This window comes from Vicugna pacos, chromosome 5, assembly GCF_048564905.1.
Source record: "Vicugna pacos chromosome 5, VicPac4, whole genome shotgun sequence".
Lineage (NCBI taxonomy): Eukaryota > Metazoa > Chordata > Mammalia > Artiodactyla > Camelidae > Vicugna > Vicugna pacos.
In genome coordinates this window covers 32,059,174-32,079,658 of record NC_132991.1, presented here as the reverse complement: position 1 = coordinate 32,079,658, position 20,485 = coordinate 32,059,174, and the positions used below count along the sequence as shown (strand labels likewise).

The following is a 20,485-nucleotide window of genomic DNA, read 5'->3' as shown; positions in this document are numbered from 1 at the left end:
TATTAACAAATAATGCCCCAATATGTTTGTTGTAATATTTTAGGTAAATATCAAAAATTTTTATCTCAGCCTAAATTCTTTAGTATGTATCCCTAACAATTAAAACTTGATTAAACCAAATAAAATTAAGGATAATTTCTTAATATCATCTAATCATCTGGTTCATATCCAAATGTTTTGATTTTTCATATGAGCTCTATTTTTTCAAATAGTTTTTGAATAAAGATATAAACAAATTTATATGTTGCACTTGGTCAGTTAAGCCTTTCAAGTCATTTAAATCTATAATAGTTCATCTTCTTTTGATATTTATTTATTTCAAATCTTAAATATTTTCCCTGAAAAATTTCACACATTTTGGATTTGGTTGATTCCCCTGTATTTACTATAAACTTAGAGTCATATTTAGAAGTTTGATTAGATTGAAGTTTAATTGATACCCTATACTTTTTTCATCCATCAGAAGGCACATACGTCTAGTTGCTATACATTTAGTGGTATTAAAACATATCAACAATAATATTTCATATTTCATAGAAATATGAAAATGTGCCTCACTGTTTTTTATGGCAAAGGATAATAAAGAAAACATGCGTCCATGAATAAGGGATTAGTTAAACAAACATGTGAATACTATGCAGCTGAATACAGTATACAGAACATGATCTCCAGAATGTGCTGTTCAACAGGAAAAGCATTTCAGAGAAATGCAGTATGATGTATGCATAGCATATATATATGTGCTAACTATTATTGTGTGTGTATAGTTGCTACCATTTAAAAATTAGGAAATATGTGTATAAATGTGTATGTTATATTTATTTATAGTAAAATAGGCATATAAATCATGAAATTTAAATAAGTGTAAATATCACCTAAAATGGGTGGGAAGGAATGGAGTGGATAGGACGATAATGGGGACTGGATCTCTCTGTAGATAAATGATAGATGTGTAGATTTAACTTTTGAGCAATGTAAATGTTTTATAAATTATAAAACAAAGTAAACTAATTTGTCTTTAAATCTCTAGGATGACATATACCTAACAGAAAAAAAAGTCCTGCAGAAAACCCTGTCTTCTATAACCATGTCTTTGGTGGTAAGGCTGAAGTTATTCTGAACTGGTTGTGTGTATATTATGGGATAAATTCAATAAATGTTGTATCATTGAGAAAGAGGAGTTTCATTGTGATTGAGGGAGAAACATATTGGAAAATGAAATTAAGTTTAAATCCTACATTTAAATTGGGAGTCATCAATAAGAATATACCACATATTGTGTCTTAAGAAATATGAACACACACACACACACACACACACACACACAGTCTATGTCTCTCCACTCAAAAGACCAGGAGAAATGACCAGCCTATTATCAGTGAGCAATCTCAGCCCCCAGGGTGCAGTTTCTAAAAACTATCCTCATTGAAAGGACAGTAGGCTTTGCAGAAATGGTTGATTCTAGGTTCTAAGTCTGGCCCTTGCAATGTACAATATAAACCTGGAAAATATGTTAGACCAGAAAGCAAAGAATTTATTAAAGAAACCTCGGGTTATATTCATAGAACTTAAGAGTCAACCTTAATAAGCTTCCAAGAAGCAAAGATGAAATGATTTGAGCACAAGTAAAGATTTAAGTGCAATGGATTGCAACTCATCAAATAAGTTCAAGTGCGTAAGTTTATAATTACATTGAAAATATGCTGGGTCAGCTTTGGAGAATTTGGGGCAAATATTTAGGAAAAATTGATAAAGGAAATTAAGCAAGCTGTTACCTTGCAATCCTGTATAATTTGAACATCAGTATAAACAAATAGTCAATGATGAAAAGTTTATCTTTATGGAAGACTTGGTATTTACTAAGTTATCACACTAGGTGTTTATAGTCAAAACACTTTTATTTAAAAGTAGTTTGAAAAAGAAAGTAGTTTGAAAACTTACTTTCCCTCTGATGTTTATGCAACCAATTTATTTATAGTTAGATTGCCTTTTTTGGTTTGTTTTCCAATTTTAAGAATGGTGTTCTATTTTCTTTTTGGATTAAAAAATTATGTTAAATGTATTATGGTTCCAAATTTAAAACAAAGTGTATTCAGAGAAGACTAGCTTTTAAATTTATCCCCCACCCTCTTTCCTCTCTTTCATTATATATAACCATGTTATTTGTTTTCTATGCATAGGTATTAATTTAAAAAAAAACAGTGAAATTAAATATATTAGCCAAGACTTCCCCTATAGTAACTATATAAATGTTTAATGTATAATATGAAATGATAAAGAAGTAGAGTTAGATATCATGCGTCTAAAAACTGTACCAACATGACAAACTACATTTCCCAAGTTAGCAGACAAATTAAAACAAGTAACAAACCAAGACTATGATCCCAAGGCATATCTAGTATCTCAACAAGACAGAGAGCAGCACTGAATCTGAGTCTCTGTGCAGAGACCAGGTAAATTAAAACAAAGGAGAGAGCTGAAGTTACCATAATGCTACAGATTTAAATACAGTTGACCCTTGAACAACTTGTGTGAACTACTGACCCCCATGCAGTAGAAAATCTGAGTAACTCTATGGTCAGCTCTCCATATCCCTGGTTCTGCATTCTTGGATTCAACCAACCATGGAGTCATGTAGTACTGTAGTATTATTGAAAAAAATCCATGTACAAGTGGACCCACACAGTTCAAACCTGGGTTGTTCAACTGGCAACTGTATTGCCCTTAAAGGCTTGGAAAACAATAATTTTATATATTAAATATTGGGTATTGATGTAAGAAAGAAAAAAATCTCACTTAACACTGAAGTACAAGATGGTTAACCCAAGACATTTAACTGTCTAGAAATCTTTGGATTTAATCAACTGGTTAGACAATTATCAAAAATGGCAAATTATTAAAGAGTTGGCTGATGTTTGGCACACCAAACATCATGTTGCATGTTAAAGGGAGAAAATGCTTCTCGGTCATAAGGGAGATAATTTTAGTATTATTGTTCAATATTATCATTAAGAATACTAACTTTCAGTTGCAAAATAAATGAGTCAGGGGTATGAAGTGTACAGCATAAGGAATATAGTCAATAACTATATATATCTGCTATATGTTTTTTACATGCTTTCATAATTCAAACACAACCCAGATAGAAACAAAGCCTGATACTGAATGAGGTAGGGTGCACATTAAAAAGTTGCAAGATACTGAAATAAAACTCAGCAGGAGTCTGGAGTACCTGTAAGGGAGTTAATTTTAAGCATGTCAGAAAGAAGAGATAAATACTAGATTAGAGTGGGAAGAGTTTATTGATATAGTGCACTCTCCTGGGATTTGGAATTTATTATGTTGATTTGACTTGAGCATCTGGCATTGGCCTTGACAGTATTTTATATTGCTTAACTAAAGCCTGAATTTAACAATGGTCTAAAATCAATGAGGTTGCAACTCTGGCATATTCCTGGCATGTTTTAGGCTCAGGAAGAAGAGAATACTGGAGTGAATTTATGATGTATGACCCACTCAGCTTCCCCTTAAGCATTTCTTAGATGAACCCAAGAGAACTCTTCCAGCATCTTTGAAAAGGTAAGTTGTGGCTGTCCTCTGCAGACAGGGGATACAGTAGAAGGCACCCCCAATGAAATGGGGTTCTGTGGTTCCTTGGAAATAATGGGAGCCTTGAGTGGGAGAGGCCAGATCACGGCTCTCAATCTAAAGAAAAGGCACCTACAATGACCATATAAATCTCAGAGATGGAATAGTGAACAGGGATCTTTGACATTTTCTAATTAATAGTATCATGAAGGACAAAACAGGTGGTCTACCAAGTTGTTGCTTAACAATTATAAAGAGAAAAATTGTTGTCTGACAAACAAAAACCTGATATGAATGACATGTGGAGATTCACAGTTTCATATCCAGTTCTCTGTCCTAGCTTTGTCTTGTATAAATTCTGACTGGAAATTAACCTCTATGAAGTGGTCTGTTCCACTTTTGTATTACAGTCATAATTTCTGCCTCTTGGTTCTTGTTCTTTCCAGAGCTATGCAGAAGGAATCTGTCTATATACTATTGAGTGGTTCTTCAAATAATTGAAAACAATTTATGTTCCATTCTATCCTCAAAGTTTTAAGTTCCTTCACTATTCTGGTTGTTACCTAATTGCATTCTTCTTTGTTAATGAGAATGTCTTGAATCCTTCCATTGTGTAAGTTGAAGCCCAGAAGCTGGTCAGGATTATCACCACTGGGCTTCTGGTTATAGTGGTTCTAACAAAATAGCCTAAGATTGAAATACCTCTATTGCCATCTTCCTGCGAATTTCAATTTAATAAAATGTAATATTAAAAGTTCTGGAAATGGTGGGATAAACAGTTGTTTAAAAATGTACCTTTATGACAAATCCTTTTAGTGAGTACCCTCCTCAAATCCATATTATTCCTCTACTGGTTAAAACATGTCAGAGACTCTTGCCTAAATAGGACTTCTGGAATATTGTGGATTTGATGGCCTCATTGATGTAAAATTGCCTTATGCTAGGGCTCATTTCAAGCTGAGGTACAGAGAGGAAATACAGTGAATATTTATACCACAAAAGACTGTATACAATAAGTAATGTATTTTAGGCACCAGAGTTTCCTGTGCTTCATGGGACATGTTCACTTTTCCTAGTACTCAAAAATTCGGTGTTTTCAAAGGACACTAATATGTGCTAACCCTGATCAAACCAATGTTGACTTAAAAATAGATTAGAACTAACATGCTAGTAAGAGAGGTTCTGGTAATTCCAGTCCATGTCATTCCCCCACCACCCTGGCAGTAAGAAACCCATGAACAGAATACATTGACTGAACCTCCTAGGATCAACCAGTCTTGTATATTCCTGGGTTGGTTGGTTGGTTGTTTTTTCTCCAGTGATGCTATTAATTAGACTTGTTTTAGTCAGTGTTTACTCATATACCTGTATCAGAAATGTTTGCAGCTAATATTGCCATCCTGAAAGTTGAGGAAACGAAGAAAAGTAGCTCATGCATTTCTAAATTATATTTGGAAAGAGAGTTCTAATGAAATATTCTTTAATCCTTTCCAGAATGTTTAATTTCCAATCTTAAACTCTTTCTAACATTGAGTTCACATTTGCTTAAAAAAACAAAGCAAAACAAAATCACATCAGAGCCATTTTGAAGATTAAGCATATTTATAAAAGGAGGAAGAAGGTGTATATGCCTGCTGGAGCTACATTGCAAGTATCTATTTCTGAGCATATTAGTGCTTGATAACTCTGTGCAGAATTCAGTCAACCATATGCAGCTAGGATTCTTCAACTGGATTTCATGGATCAGATATTTGGAGGCCAGTGAAATTCTTGAAATCAAATACATAGTTTTCTTGATAAATATACAGGTACATTTATCTGAAAAAAATTCTCAGATTTGTCAGATTTTCAAAGTGGTCCACAAAATACACTTCCCAAAAGATTAAATAGCTTGGATGGATAGATGTGATATGTTCATAAACTGATAGTGTTTATTTTTAAAATTAGGGTTTTTGAAGGAAATATTGAAACTTTCAAGTGGGATATTCTTGAATGGCAGGAGACTAAACTCCAGATAGCAGGTACAGCTCAGATTTGGCTTTTTAAAAATCAGGATAGAACACTGTAGATATTAGTTCTTTCAATATCTCTTAATACCTTTTGATATCTCTGGAAAGGCTAACACAGTAGGTGTGTTTATAGCTCTTCAAAAGAACCATACTGGGAGACCCGGAGATGAATGATCTTTGTTGTGCAAGGCCAGGTCCAAGCTCGGTAGCTTCCTAGGCAGTCCTCCACAGGCCACAGTGGATTTCCGACCTGACCCAGAGAGGCCACTTCTGTCAAAGAAAGATAGATCCTTTGTACCCATGGGCCAAATTTCTTGAAGAAATGAAATAAAATGTCTCATTGTAGAATAGTATTTTATTTTTTAATGTGGTTATATTGCACTTATAAAGAAGCCATGATTGAAGCAAAATAAAACTGTTAGGTAAATTGGTGAGATTAAATAATACTGGAGAGAAAATCTGCATATAGTCTATTCAGTGGAACTTATTAAGGACCTGATTATTTATGTCTGAGTTTAATTTACATAGTTGTTAAGACAAAACTGAACTTTCTTGAAAATATATAGGATTATATTTGGAGGGAAGATTAAATTCTGTGGGCTATCATTTCAAAAATGCCCACATTTTGATCAGTGCCCTGCAAAATAATTTTGAGTAATATGTACATTATTCCTTTATGGTAAGAAATTAACAGGCTCCAATGTAACCAGCTGGACTTTAAGCATAGTTTTGCTTTTTTGCTGAGAAAAATATCTGGTAGATTCTATATCCTTTCTAATCAAGCTACTGTTTTATATCTATGCCTCTCAAACTGTAGTGTCCACAAGAATCACAGAAGAATGATGTTAAAATACAAATTCTGATTTAGTAATTCTGGAGGAAACTTTGAAATTCTGCATTTTTAACAAGTTGCTGAGAGAAGCCAATATTGCTGGTCTCTGGACTACACATTAAACAAAGCTATAGTATATCATAGGCTTATAATGTTTCTTCAATATACTATGCTATTAAAATATTGCCAGTTTCATACCAGTTTTATTTTTATAGAGAGTATATTCATTAGTTAGAATTGAACTAAAAGTAAATTCATTAACTACCTCTATATGAAAGAAGTAACAATTTATATCAAGTATTTTTAAAACATTATGCTAAAAGTAAAAATGTTTTAGGTTAGAATCGTTTAAAAATTACTGTTACGTGATAATTTCACAGCTGAATAGAGCATCTGTGCTTAGCATCATTGTCATAGATGCTCTAGTTCCTTTTTAGTGGAATTTTTATAGTTTATGAGATTAGAAAACCAAAAACTCTTACTAGAAATTTCTCTGTCATTTATTTGAATGGTGAGATAGCTTCCGGCAATAGTGATTTTAGAGTGTGAATTCAAAGTACACACACACACACACACACACACTCTGCATCCTGCATTCAGACTCCAAAGTTCATATGTAAAACTGAGAAGGATGAACCTAGTTTAAACCTGCAATCACCACCTATTTGACCTGCTGAGAATTGGCGGTGTTTTGGACCACTCTGTGGCTTGTTTCCTAATGTAAAGTAAATTTCTTTTAAAAACAAAGGTGCATGTGCTTTTTGACTTTGGCAGGAAGGACAAAACTAGAGCATAATGAACTGTAGATTTTAGTGTATTTATGATTATTTATAGCTCACCGTAAGGTTTTGCCTTCTGTGTTTTTCAATATTTCCTCCAAACTTGGCTCTGGTAGTAGGTCCAGTATGTTTGACCTTCTGGCTAGAACAGCTACATCAGGTCCGCATTAGCAGGCAAATGTTTAATTTTGTGGAGAGACCTGTAGCATGAGGAAGGCAAGAATGAGTCCTAATGCAACACACAGCTGGTGCTACTTTTAGGCGGAAGTTTGCATTTATTTTTAATTTCAGTTTTCTTTTTTTTAAAGATAAAATTGATGAACCTTAATAGTAATACTGTTAATTTAAAATGCAGCTGCTGTAGTCTTTCCAACATGTATTATGATTTGTCCATATGGGAGCTTTTTTCCTCCCCTTTTTAAAATTGAAGTATTTACAATGTTGTATTTCTCGTATACAGCATAGTGACCCAGTTATACACACACACAGAGAGAGAGAGGGAGAAAGACATATTCTTTTTCATTACAGGTTACTACAGGCCATTGAATATAGTTCCCTGTGCATATGGAGCTTTTGAATGTGGAAATCCCTTTGAACATAAAGGAATAGGAAACTCTGCTAGGCTTCTGCCTATTCTTGGGGTTATTTACAAATTGCAGAGATTTGAATCTCTGGACCTAGTTGACTTGTACGGGGCAGGGGGTGATGACTGCCCACGTTAACTGTGTTAGGCTTGCTACAAAGAAGAGAAAATGGTGTTGATTGACAGTGACGTCTCGCCACTTAGATCGTGGCCTCGTGCTTCCCGGGAGATGCGTCTCTGCTCTTCTAGTTGATTTCCTCCTCGCGGGCGCAGCGTGGTCTCAGTGGGACGAGGGAGGGAAACCGTAGGGGCGGCGTCCTCAGCAGGAGCAGGTCCTCAGGGCCCGCTAGTGGGCAGGGGCCTGCTGGGAAAGGTGTCATAGGAAGGTTCAGTCTGGGGACCAAGGCTGTCACTCAAAGAGCCCCTACTAGGGGGCAGTGCTCGGGGGAAGGCGTGTACATGGGAACAAAATTTCATTTTCATTCAACAGCATCCAAAAATGTTTACAATTGTGTTCGTCCAGATTAAGTACTTAAGGCCTCTTTTTTCCCCTCCTTTCACCATTTTTCCTTAATCACCTCATTAATTTCTAGTTTGGCTTAAAATAGCCAGCGGGCTGGAACTATATGGCTCATTTATTCGACTTTATTTACTTTTTCCAAGTAAAATGGATAAAACCAATTAATAAATTTAAGCCCATTTACCATAACTTGGAGCACTGCTAAATAGTACATCTTCCTTTCTTCACTAAAGTGCTATGCAGACAGTCATCTTTGAGAGTAAGGCAACCTCTTTCTTGAGTATTTTTAAGAAAATGGCAAATTGTTATCAGTCTGAGGTTTAAGTTCAGTTCTGCCTAGGCCTGGAGTACAGGCTGAATAGCCTGCACAAGGGTTCTAGAATATTCTAAGAAAGAAATACTTCATCACAGGCTTGTGTGAAAAGCATAAATCATTCATTAATCAATGTTCTGAATCTCTTCCACCTGGGTGTAGTAATAGTTTTATTTCTAAAACTGATATATTTTAATGATGTGTTCAGATTTTAAAACTAGGTACTGTGGAAAGAATGACAAAACCACTGTTCAGCACCAATTTGGAAAGCATTATGATTGATAATAGTGCCCTCACATACACAGAATTTCTGAGATGTTGTCAAGTACGTTAGAATGAATAAAGTCATGTTTGGTGAGGGTGGGTAGAAGATATGGATTAAGCTGGAGACAGCAAAGGAGTCTGCTATTTTTGTGTAAGAAATGGGGAAGGAAAATAATTTTAAATGGTCTAGAAGGAGATCTCTAGATCTGTCTAAGTCCAGGTAAACTTTGGACTATAATAATTTGCCAGTTTAGGCACAGGTTGTTTTCCTTGTTACAAAAAAATAAAGGGACTCAGAAAATAGGTCTTCAGGAGTACAGCTCCATCAGGATCAGATAGTGACGAGGATGCACACGGGGTGTCACGGGTAATAAGAGGCATAAGAAAGGTGATTAGAACAATGTCTGGGACAGTCTGCTCCGTAAACATTGGATGTAAATGAGATACATACACACATATGTGCCATGAGACATACATGTAATGTCAACCATTTATGGAAGAAATGAAAAAGAAACAAGGCTATGAAAGAAATGTGCACAACTTTTATAACACTAAAAATATTTATCTCTCTTTTTTCTTTTTTCATTTTTAAGTAAGTTGTTGTTTGCACATTGTGGAAAGTAAATGGCTGTTTTTGTCATGCATAGCTGTATCACAACCTTATTTTTCATTGTATATGGACTTAACTAGGTTGACTTTTAAAAATGTCTATCTACATCTTTACATCTATATCTCCACTAAGGACTCCAATAGCATAAACATAGGTGCTATGACCAACACCTAGTGAAAGATATTTTAAAGTTTCTCTTAAAAAATCTGTGCTAATGACCTGATAATGCTTTGTTACGGCTTTCTGAAAATGTGTGAAGTGTTCTGACAGTGTGTCAACAACGTGTCAAATATGGTGAGAGAGAAGCTAAGAATTGGAATCATGGTGTCACAAAGTGTAAAAGCTGGAAGGGACCTTAGACCTCCCTCATGTTGGAAGTGATGGGGCTGAAGCCCAGGAGGATTAAGTGATTTGTTCAAGGTCACATGTAGAGCAAGAAAGGACCAAGGAGTAGAACCTGGGTCCCCTGGCTCCCAGTCCTGTTCCCTGTTAGGTTTGCAGTTTTGCTCTTAACTGTATTAATTGTTTTGTTCTGTGCAACACAAAACACAGATTGCAGAAATGAAGGAGTCAGTGGGGTTTTTTTTGGAATCTGAATCTTTTTAAAGGTCACCCCATCTCTCATTAGTCAGAGTATGTAGCTATCTACCCCCAATCATTTATTTAAGCATTTATTCCACATGTAACTCTTGGAGATACTAGTTTCCCTGACAATGCAAAGCAGTAGTTGTAGTTTTGAATAATAGAGTCATCTCTCACTTTAAACCTACTTTTCATTGAAGGAAGCATTTTCTTTCTATCTTTTTTTCCTTTTACTGCATCATTGCCTTTTTAAAATAAACATGCCCTTTCTTTTTGCCCCACTATATGCTGACAGCCAAATGAATAGAAATTATCACATATACAGGCACACATGCACACACACACACACGCAAACACACACAGACACATTACATATGGAGCACCTGACAGATTTCTGAGCACTTTCATATATGAATTCTTGCTATAATTGCAAATTAGTTGGAAGTTCTCAAAAACCCATTTTATAGATGAGAAAATAGAGTCAAGGAGTTGTGATTTTTTTCAAAGTAAAGGCTAAAACTAGGTCATTTATCTCTGAAATGTGTTTCAATATTCACAGACATGATGGATCATATATCTTTAATGGATAATTAAGATAAATGAGACTATTTCAAAGCATACTGTAATATTTTAGAATCGATGTATAGAAGGATTAAAATAACCTTTTCTCCATACTTCTCACTGATAAGGAGTGATAACTATTAGAAACTCTAAACCTTGACTAATTTTTGATGCTTTAAAATCTAATATTTTAAATTCTGAATCTGCTTTGAAAGATAAAATAGATTTTCTATATTTTAAAATTGATTTGATAGTCATAGATGTTCAAAAAAAGTATTTTATTTAATATCACCATAATATCTACCTTTAATTTGGGCTGGTCTCCATTTGGTTTCCATCACTTTCACCCTGTTTTGCTCCTTGGCTTTTCCTCCATTACCCACTTAGGGAGTTAACAACTTACACCAAAGTCTTAGAATAACTAGTGGAAATAACCAGCCCTGGGGCTTTTGAAGAGTCTTGGACCAGGAATTGAAAGACATGGATTCTATTCCTGTCTTGTCCAGTAGCTTGCAACGTGCCTTTAGTCGAATCACTTACATCTCTGAGTCTTAGTCTAGTCTTTTATTAAAAGTAGGTGTTAGATCACATGATCAACAAGGCCATTTGGTCAACTTAAAGGTCCCTGGTTTATAATGTATTTCTCCTGTATATTGATTTTATCAAATTAAGATTTTATGTTACAGTGTTTCTTAAAGCAGGTACATATGTGAAAATTCCAAATATGAAAGCAGAACAATTCAACAATTATTACATGTGTATACCTTCATGAACACACAGTCACAATTTCTGAGGCTTTGTTAACATGTCATTAGTAACTACCTCTTTCAAAGAAAAAAGTAGAAAACAATTTACACATCTTTAAGATAAATTTGTGTTTAACATAATTACTCAGCAGTAAATCTACTTAGTTAAGCGTATAAGTTCAAATGGTCCCTTGATTTGATTGAGATATGGACATTGAAACTAAGAGATTATAAGACAAAACCTTGAGGCCACAAGCTATATTTCATTCTTCAGAATATGTGGATTCATTTTGGTTACATTTTTATCATGGTAATATGTTTAATAATACCAAGATTCATTAGCAATTTCATATCTATATATAGTCTTAAGTACATGTGTGATACTGTGAACCCCTAGAAAATAATTCAACTCCTCTGAAATAGTTTTAAGATTGTACATAACACAGAATTTAATATGATTTGAAATGTATTGCATGTTTTAATTTTTAAGGTCAGTGTGGGTCTGACATCCATAATGGGGAATAATTTCTGATATTTGTCTTTGCTGCAATGTTTAAAAATCTCTAGCATAGGGTTAACATGAAGATATATTAGTTTGTTATAAATATTTCTGGAGTAGAATGGCCAGTAAGTCCAAATCAGAATATTCAAAATGTCAACGGCATTTTCCATGGACTCACATTCCCAGAATCTGTTGGCACTGCTGAGAGTGTGCCAGGAGTGGAAACGGTCGGCACTGCCGAGGCAACGTTTCACTCTCTTCTGCTTCAGAGGAAGCCTCTGGCCAGTAGATATTGGTAAAACCACATTTCCACTGATGTTTAATATGCTGAGCATCCACTGGATTCATTTCCCATGGTTGTGACAAATTACAAACAAATTTGGTATCTAAAAACAAAGGCAATTTGTTCCCTCACAGTTCTGAAGGCCACAAGTCTGAAATCAGTTTCACTCGGTCAAAATCAAGGTATTGGCGGGCCCCGTGCCCCCTGCAGGCTCTAGGAGAGATTCTGCTCCTTGACTCCCCGTTTTTGGTGGCTGCTGGCATTTCTTGATTTGTGGCCACAACATTCTTACCTCTGCCACAATTGTCACATTGCTTCCTCTTTTTCTGTGTCTTCAGTCCTTCTGTATCTCTCCTCTAGGGGCATTTGTGATGGCATTTAGGACCCAGCCAGATAATCCAGGACAATCTCCTTACTTCAAAAGCCTTAATTTAATCTCATCTGCAAAAACTTTACCATATAAGATAATAGTTAGAGGTACCACAGATTCAGACAGGGACTTATTTTGGAGACATTATCAGCCTGTCACATCCATCCTTCCATCACTCAACCACCTGTAGTTAGTATTCAATGAGTGCTTCAACTGTGGACCAGATAAAAATACTTCTAAACACTTAAGAGTTTGTAATCCAGGTATAGAAAATTCACACATAAATGCAACATCTTAAGAAAAGTGGAAAAAAGATGGGAAATAAGTGATAAGGCCCAGTTACTATTTAAGACCAAGGAAATGCATTTAAGCTAATTAAAATGTAGTATTTGATATTTGTATTTAATGTGAATATATGACAATCAGACTGGACCAAGTGTTTTTTGAACCCCAATTTTTAAAAGAAAACTTTCTTTTCAGTTGCTCTAGCTGTGGCTGTTGCCTGCTTTTGCTCCTGCTGTCTCCTGTGCTTGGAAAGGCCTTTCTTTTCACCCACCTATTCTTTCCTTCTTGCCTTTTATGTCTTAGCTCACATATTACAGCAGCAAATAGAAGGCTGTATCACATAACCTTAATAAACTTCAGATAACTCTAATCACTACTAGGGATTTTAATTATTTTTTCTAGTTACATTATTTGAAAATTTCCTGCATTGTTGTTTTTTTTTTATTCCATGGCAATCACCCTAACTCATTTTCACACTATTACAGTAGCCTTGTGACTACTGGACCCTCTGACATGCAAACTCTCACTCCTTCAGCTTTGTGTACATTCCCAGTGACCAGATTAATCTTCCTATAACACAACTATCAGGAATCTCTTGATTTAAAAAGTTTCATGTGTCTATGGATGGCAGGCAGGATAGTCAAGATTCTTTCATCAGTCACACAAGTTCTTCCAACAAGAATTTTACTTCTTTCTTTTATCCTCCGCTCTCCATTATATTCAAATTAATCTCCTGTCTTCCAAACACAACCCAGTGTCTGTCTGCGCTATACCTTTGATTGTGCCCAATGTAAATTCTATCTAAATGCTTTGCCTCCTTCAAAAATAGATCCAGAGACTTCCTTGTTCAAGAAATTATGTTCAAATTCCAACATCAAGCCAGCTCTTTCACCTCTGTAGTTGTGGAGGGTCTTTTCTGAGATGCATCACAATATATACAAAGAATCTTATAGAATATGTTGAATCTCAGCTCTGCCATTCCACCAGCTGTTGGAGTGTAGACAAATGACTTCACCACCCTGTCTCTGTTTTCTCAGCCACAGAATGTGGTTTAAAATGTTTATCTTGGTTGTCGTATTTATCTTAGTGTGTTTATTTTTATTCATTGCTTATCTCCCTCCACTATAAGCTTAAGAAGCCAGACATATTGTCGATTTTGTGAGTTGCTCATTTATTCCAGCACTGAGACCAATGTTTGGCACTGAGTAAGAAATTCATACTATTTGCTGAAGGAATAGATGGTTAGGCCTCTAGGAAGGGCTTCACAAATGGTGGACACCTCCACCACCACCACAACCATCATCATCATCCATCATAGAGCATCTTTTTAACGTTGCCTGGCATTGCTAATTAATTTTTTTTACGTGAAGTCAGTATTATGTGTTTTTTTCTTTGTAGGTCCTGAGTGACTACTTGGTGACTGGGCCTGTCCAGAAATGTACCACGGCTGACTCTATACAAGAGTACATAAATTATTTGAGGAAACAAGAGTTTGAGAATATAATCAGAGCTTATTTAGTGGCATTTTTTCCCTTAAAGACAACATATTCACATCTTACAGCAAGTAATCCAACCAGAGATTATCATCTGCCCGTAGGCTCTTCATGCCACACATACTTACTTTTTTAGCAGCCGTTTTTAATTATTTTCTATTCCCCTTCAAAGCCTATAAAATAATAGTACGTCACATTTTACTAGCGCCTCGGAGAAAATGATATCTGACTAACACAAGAGTTTAAAAAGTCAAATTTACAGGCACATGTGTGAGAAGGGGTGATGCTATTGGTAGGATTCTACAGCGACATTTTAATGGTGCTATGTATGCGAATATCAATTCCAAACAGCTAACCCCGCTCCCAACCCATCCACCTTCACAAGATAATATTACAGGCATTTTAATTGATCAATTAGTCTTACCTCATACAAAAATGTGTCTTTTGGAGGAGATTTGCAGATACTAACAACTGTATATAAAACAGATACACAGCAAGTTTATACTGTATAGCACAGGGAACTATATTTACTATCTTGTAGTAACTTATAATGGAAAAGAATATGCAAAGGAATATATGTATGCATATGTATGACTGAACTATTATGCTGTACACAGAAATTGACACAACATTGTAAACTGACTATACTTCAAGAAAAGAAAAGAGATTTCATCTTCCTCAGTCAGTTGTACCACAGCTTGAAAGAGATGATTCTATGCAACTTTTCCTATACAAGGTCTAATAAAAGAAACCAGGGAGAGCATGGCCAGCCTTGGCTTGTGGACTCAGATCACTTCTGTATCAAGATGATCTTGAACCCACCAGAAATGTACAAATCCTTCCTCTTCTCCTGGTTAGAACTGAGACTGTTCATCAACACAGAACTACAAAATAGGCGTCATGATGCCCAGTGTCCAGGCTGAACGACTGAGGTTCAGCAAGGCTAACTAACTTGTTCAAAGTCCTGCTTCATAATCTGAGGGCCTTTATTTGGTTGTGAAAAATCAGGCACCCGAACAAGTGAGAATCAATTTTACTGACTTTAAATGATTTTGTACATTTTCTTAACAGTGCCAGCAAAATCATCTGTGTTGGTCTGAATTAAAGAGCAACCTTTCACATCCCTATACCAGCTGTCTCTCTCTCCAAGTGCAGACATGCAATGGGTGAAGAAAGGACAGAAAAGAGAATGTTTTTGATAGGAATCATAGCGATACTGATCTATCTATGTACTCATTTGATAATTTTGGCTGAATAAATTTTGAATAGTTCAAGGAGAAGAAAGTTACATTAGCAGGGATTTTACATGTAAATCTCTGGTAAGATACTCTTGAATACTGAATAATATCTTTATTGTTCCTTTTTCATAAAATAGCAAAATCTAAAGAATATTTTGTTCTTCAATCACAAAAGAATGGTTCTGAAATTCAAGCACATACAATTTTTATCTGCCCTCTCTGTAATTTTTTGTAACCATTGCATAAATATAGATTCAGAATATTGTGATTGAAATTCCCAGAGGGGATTTTTGTGAAACTTAACAGCAAAATGTAGTTGACACTCGTTCTGTGTTACCCTAGGGCTACGGTTTTGATCATAGTCTGCGTGGATTCATTCCTGTCAGGACAATGAATTTTATACTCATGTCACAGGTAAATTTTACAATCCTTTTGCCTTTTTTAAAGTACAAATGAAGGAAGACTGAATTCAGTTAAAACATTATTTGAAGCAAAAGGTAAAGAAGAACGATAGTATCAAACAGTTATAACATATGGACCAAAATCAGTCCCCTTTCAATTCTGATTGTCTAATTAAATATATTGTAACGCTAATATTAACGTAAATACACGAGCATTTATACAACTGCAATTATTTTTAACATGAAATTTATCACTATAAATAGAAAATAGGAACAAATGAGCTAAGCATTTATCAATTGCTCTGTAATCATAAGAAGGCAGAGGCTATTTTGCTACCAAATCATATAAGCAGTGCAGTCCATTGTAGATCAGCCCTCAGTTTTTAAACATTTTTAAGTCCCAGTTCCCTTTTGCACAGGTATTAGACACCAGTGACAGTTGCCTTGAATTTTTTAAAAAAGTACATTCTGATCGTAGGTTCCCAAGAAGGTTAAATATAAATTAGTTATAAAGCCAATGGAACAGACAGAAAATGATTAGGCTGTATGATTATTTCTAAATTTATAGTGTTTTAACACTACCAGTATTTAATTAAGGAAGAAAAGGAGTCCATTTTATTTCACATGATTATAAAAGACCTCAAAAATTAATGTTCTTACTCTATAATGCTGCAGTTCTAAAGCAACGTTGAAGACAACAAAGTCCTATTTGATAGTCTAGCCTTTCAGTGCACAGCTCTTCTTCCTGCGTTTGATGTCAGAATGGTTTATTTAATCAATTATTAATCAAAGTTATGGCATTCTTCTTATATATTTAGGTAAAACTAAAAGATGACTTTCCCGAACCTTATTGCTTAAATAAAAGTTTAAATAGACTGTGAAAACACTTGACTTTGACATGGCAGCTACAGCAGTGATTTAACTTTTCTGAGAGTACTGGTCTCAACTGGGTGCTTAAATAAAAAGGTGTGTGTGTGTGTGTGTGTTCAATGCAATTTTCTAGAAGTAGATGATGAGCATGGGTCACAATATCTAGAACACTTTTGATAACCTTCCGATCACAAAAGGCAGGACAGATAACTTGATTAGTGTTCTCTTTGCACAGGTGTTAAAGTTGACAGAAAACAGCTGAAAGACACAGCCTTGTGGTGTGAGCCGGGCAGCTGGACACTTTGTGCATGGAGAATCTTGAGCAGTTGGTAACATTTGGCAGCTTAACACAGAAAAAAAATGACTGCTAGCAAAATCTCAACTGCTGCTAATTAGCAGCAATGAACTGTGGGTAGGACAGTGCGCTTTAATGTGAGAAGATTTTTACAGTAACCACCACACTAAGGGGGGAAATAGAAAGAAATGCTCCCTAGCTGACCCTCATGGCAATCCAAGCTGCATACTGCAATAATCCTGTAAATTACTATGCTTTCTTATACAGTAACTTGGAGTTAATTAGTAATTTAACATTCCTCTACACTATTAAATGTCTTTCTTGCATTATATTATGTTGTTTCATGGGCTTACCTTAACACTAATGGGGTTTTGTTATATTTTCTCAAAACAGTAACAGTAAAATAAAACTGAGCTAGAAAATTAATTAGTTATCTTTTACCTTTGATTTACCTGTTATTAACAATTAAGTGGTAGTACACATTTCTAAAGTGGTTCCAGAGGTTACGTTGAGATGAATATACTTCCAGAATATATTGCAGAGGAAAAGTGAATAAAAATGAGTAGTGTACATGCTTCAAGAGACTATGCTGTAGATGCAGAATGCAATGCAAACACACTTCATGTTTTCCACTCTAATAGGATGGGTGGAGAGTGGGGGTGGGCAGAGGTAGAGGAAGAAAGCTTAGTTAGCTACATTCACTGATTTTTGTGAGAATATTTCAAAGAAAAAAATCATACCATTTATGGGTTTATGTCGTAAAATATGACTGTGCTAGAGTGAAGTGGTGGATTTTACCAGATAGCCACATAGAAAAATAATGCACATTTTTGTAGCTTTGTGCTTTGGTAAATGCCAGAGGATTTTGTAGGATTCTGTGACTGGGGAAAAGTGGTACTCAAAAATATAAATAATATAAATGAATACACATGATGTTAACATTCAAGTAAGAAACCCTGAGGTGAGAAATTGTGCTAAACAAAATTATTCTGATTACCTGAATGGAAAATAAAAGAAGTTAAAATTATTAGTATGTTAAAAAAAAAATTCTTAACCAGCCACCTCTCTCTTCCCCTGCAAACTTAACTTCGCTACTGAATGAAGCAAATACAGCAGTATCACACACATGCAGTTTAAAAACTGTTCTTACCTACTTGAAATGAAAATTCTACTGCATTCTATATATTAAAGAGAGAGGAAGTGTTTTTATTTGGCATCTCAATGATCAATGTGAACTCAAAGGTGGAACAATTTAGTAAAAACAACGTTTCAGAAGAAGAAAAGCTACGGATGTGTACGTGGAAAGGAATGAATTCAGCACAAAACATTTCCAAAAGATTTCGTCTCTTGGGACTCCCTCTAAAGAGTGTCTGCTACCATTTAAAACCCCATCCTTTGCAGCTGGATTTGAACATTCCATAAAAAATTCATCCACGCTTTAAGAGATTTCTGCTTTTCTGTCCTCTCTATTGTTAGACAAATTGAAGTGTGCACTCAGAAGGAGAGTGGCAGTGAACTGCGAATTTATTTACTCATTCGATTCTAATATTGAGAGAATCTACTCGCTCCGTTCAAAGGGTAGAGCAACAATGCAAGTGACATCAGGTCACCCAGCACTTCATAGCTACCTGTGAGATAGAATTGTTCTCCTTGCAGATAGGAAGTGACTGAAACCTCTTTTTCTCATCAATGTCTATTATGATTGATGGCTCTATGGTCACATTGAATATGCCCTTTTTAAATAATTCACAATGTCATCACCATAGTACTAGTTTATAACTAGCCTGTTATTTTTACCTTTGTTCATTCACTATCAGAAGGTTAGATAAATTAAGTACTGTGTGGATTTTGGTAGCATTATAACCAACCAAAGTACAGTGCTTATAGCCCAACAACAACAAAGCATCAGTTTTATTTTTTTACGACACTCTGAATGTCTCCCTCTCAATAAATCCTAAAAGGAAATTCCGATAAAGCAGAAGCACTTGTAGCACACTTTAACCTGAAACCACACTTTGGTATTAAGACATCGTAAGACTTTCAATATAAAAAGCAGTCATGCTGCACTGAGACAGATGAAATTTTACCTAAATTCAACACTGATTTCAAAATAAAATACTGTGTTTATTTAATGCCTTCATAATAATAAAATTTACAATTCACTTCCAAATAACCTAACGCACAAATTGTTAAACCAGAATTTGTACAAAATAGCAGTAAAGGCATAATGCTTAAAAATACAATGCTTGATATCAGGAGTGTACTATCTGAGAAATAATATAATATTCCAATCTATTTCCTAAACTGACTCAGAATCAGTTTGTTATTTCATTCTTGGAATGTTGATGCTGACCTTCAAAAGTCCTGAAATTTATGATACATTTAAAATTATTATTTAGCAGTTTTGTCAGATGGACCAGCACTAAATGGTCACTAAAATGAATACTTACATCTCTTTTATAATGCAAATTTTTAAAAATTGTGTTACACACTAATCATTGATAGATTATACAAATTCAAAATATCAATCAAGGGACTGTACACTGCCTTAAATAATCAGCTTCTTTAGATTTTAATTTTAACATTGTGATTAATAGTAATTCAAAAGATTTTATTTGTGCAAGTTTTCTCACAGAGTATAAAATCTATGAACTTTTTAAAAATATTTAGGTACCTTGTACATATTTAATGTATAATAAATATATAACTTTTAGAGATAAACCATGTGCTTTAATAGACTTGTGTCTTTATTTTCAGCATCCTAATTTGGATTCTTATTATTTGTTGATTTTACTATTGAATTTTTTCTCTAAGTATTAATATCAGGGAGAATGAAAGAACATAATCTTGTCCGGACTTAAAGTATGTGGTCAAAGTCAATATGGTATTATAAGTAAAAGAAATCAAACTGATAGCTAAGAATTGCCACGTGATCAGGAATGCTATAATTAAAAGTTCAGAGTTTCTATTCATTGATTTACCCAATAAATATTTATTGGCCACTAGGATGTGGAGAGAGCTGGCTCTTACCTGTACGAAGCTTAGATCCTGTCAGGGAACACAGACATGTTTTTTAAAAAAATAAATAAGGCAACCACAGATGGCAATATGTGCTTTGAAGAGAATAAAGTAAGGTGATGTGCTCGAGAGAGACTGGGGAAAGTAAGTCTCAAGGGCCTTATTTAGCATGAGGGGTCAAGAGAATCCTTCCTGTGTGGCCGATACGGTGCTGAGACAAATAACGAACAGGTACCATATGCAAAGACATGAGGCCAGATTATTCTAGCTCAGTTAATCCCAGTTCTTGCTATGGAAAAAAATAAGCAAGATATTTCAGAATGACCAGAGTGATGAGGAGAAG

At 35.0% G+C, this 20,485-nt stretch overlaps 1 long non-coding RNA gene across 6 annotated transcripts in view; it reads left to right on the top strand.

The window, feature by feature from the left end:
* Nucleotides 1-17,453, top strand: part of LOC116280637 (uncharacterized) — a 459,686-nt gene extending 442,233 nt beyond the window's left edge. For 5 of the 6 annotated variants that reach the window (XR_012072592.1, XR_012072591.1, XR_012072589.1 and 2 more), the window contains 5 exons: nt 1,031-1,099; nt 3,469-3,579; nt 15,901-15,972; nt 16,778-16,925; nt 17,065-17,453. This is a non-coding gene — a long non-coding RNA (uncharacterized lncRNA). The remainder of the gene's footprint in view (nt 1-1,030; nt 1,100-3,468; nt 3,580-15,900; nt 15,973-16,777; nt 16,926-17,064) is intronic. The other variant, XR_012072588.1, reaches the window with a different exon arrangement.
* Nucleotides 17,454-20,485: the final 3,032 nt, after the last annotated feature.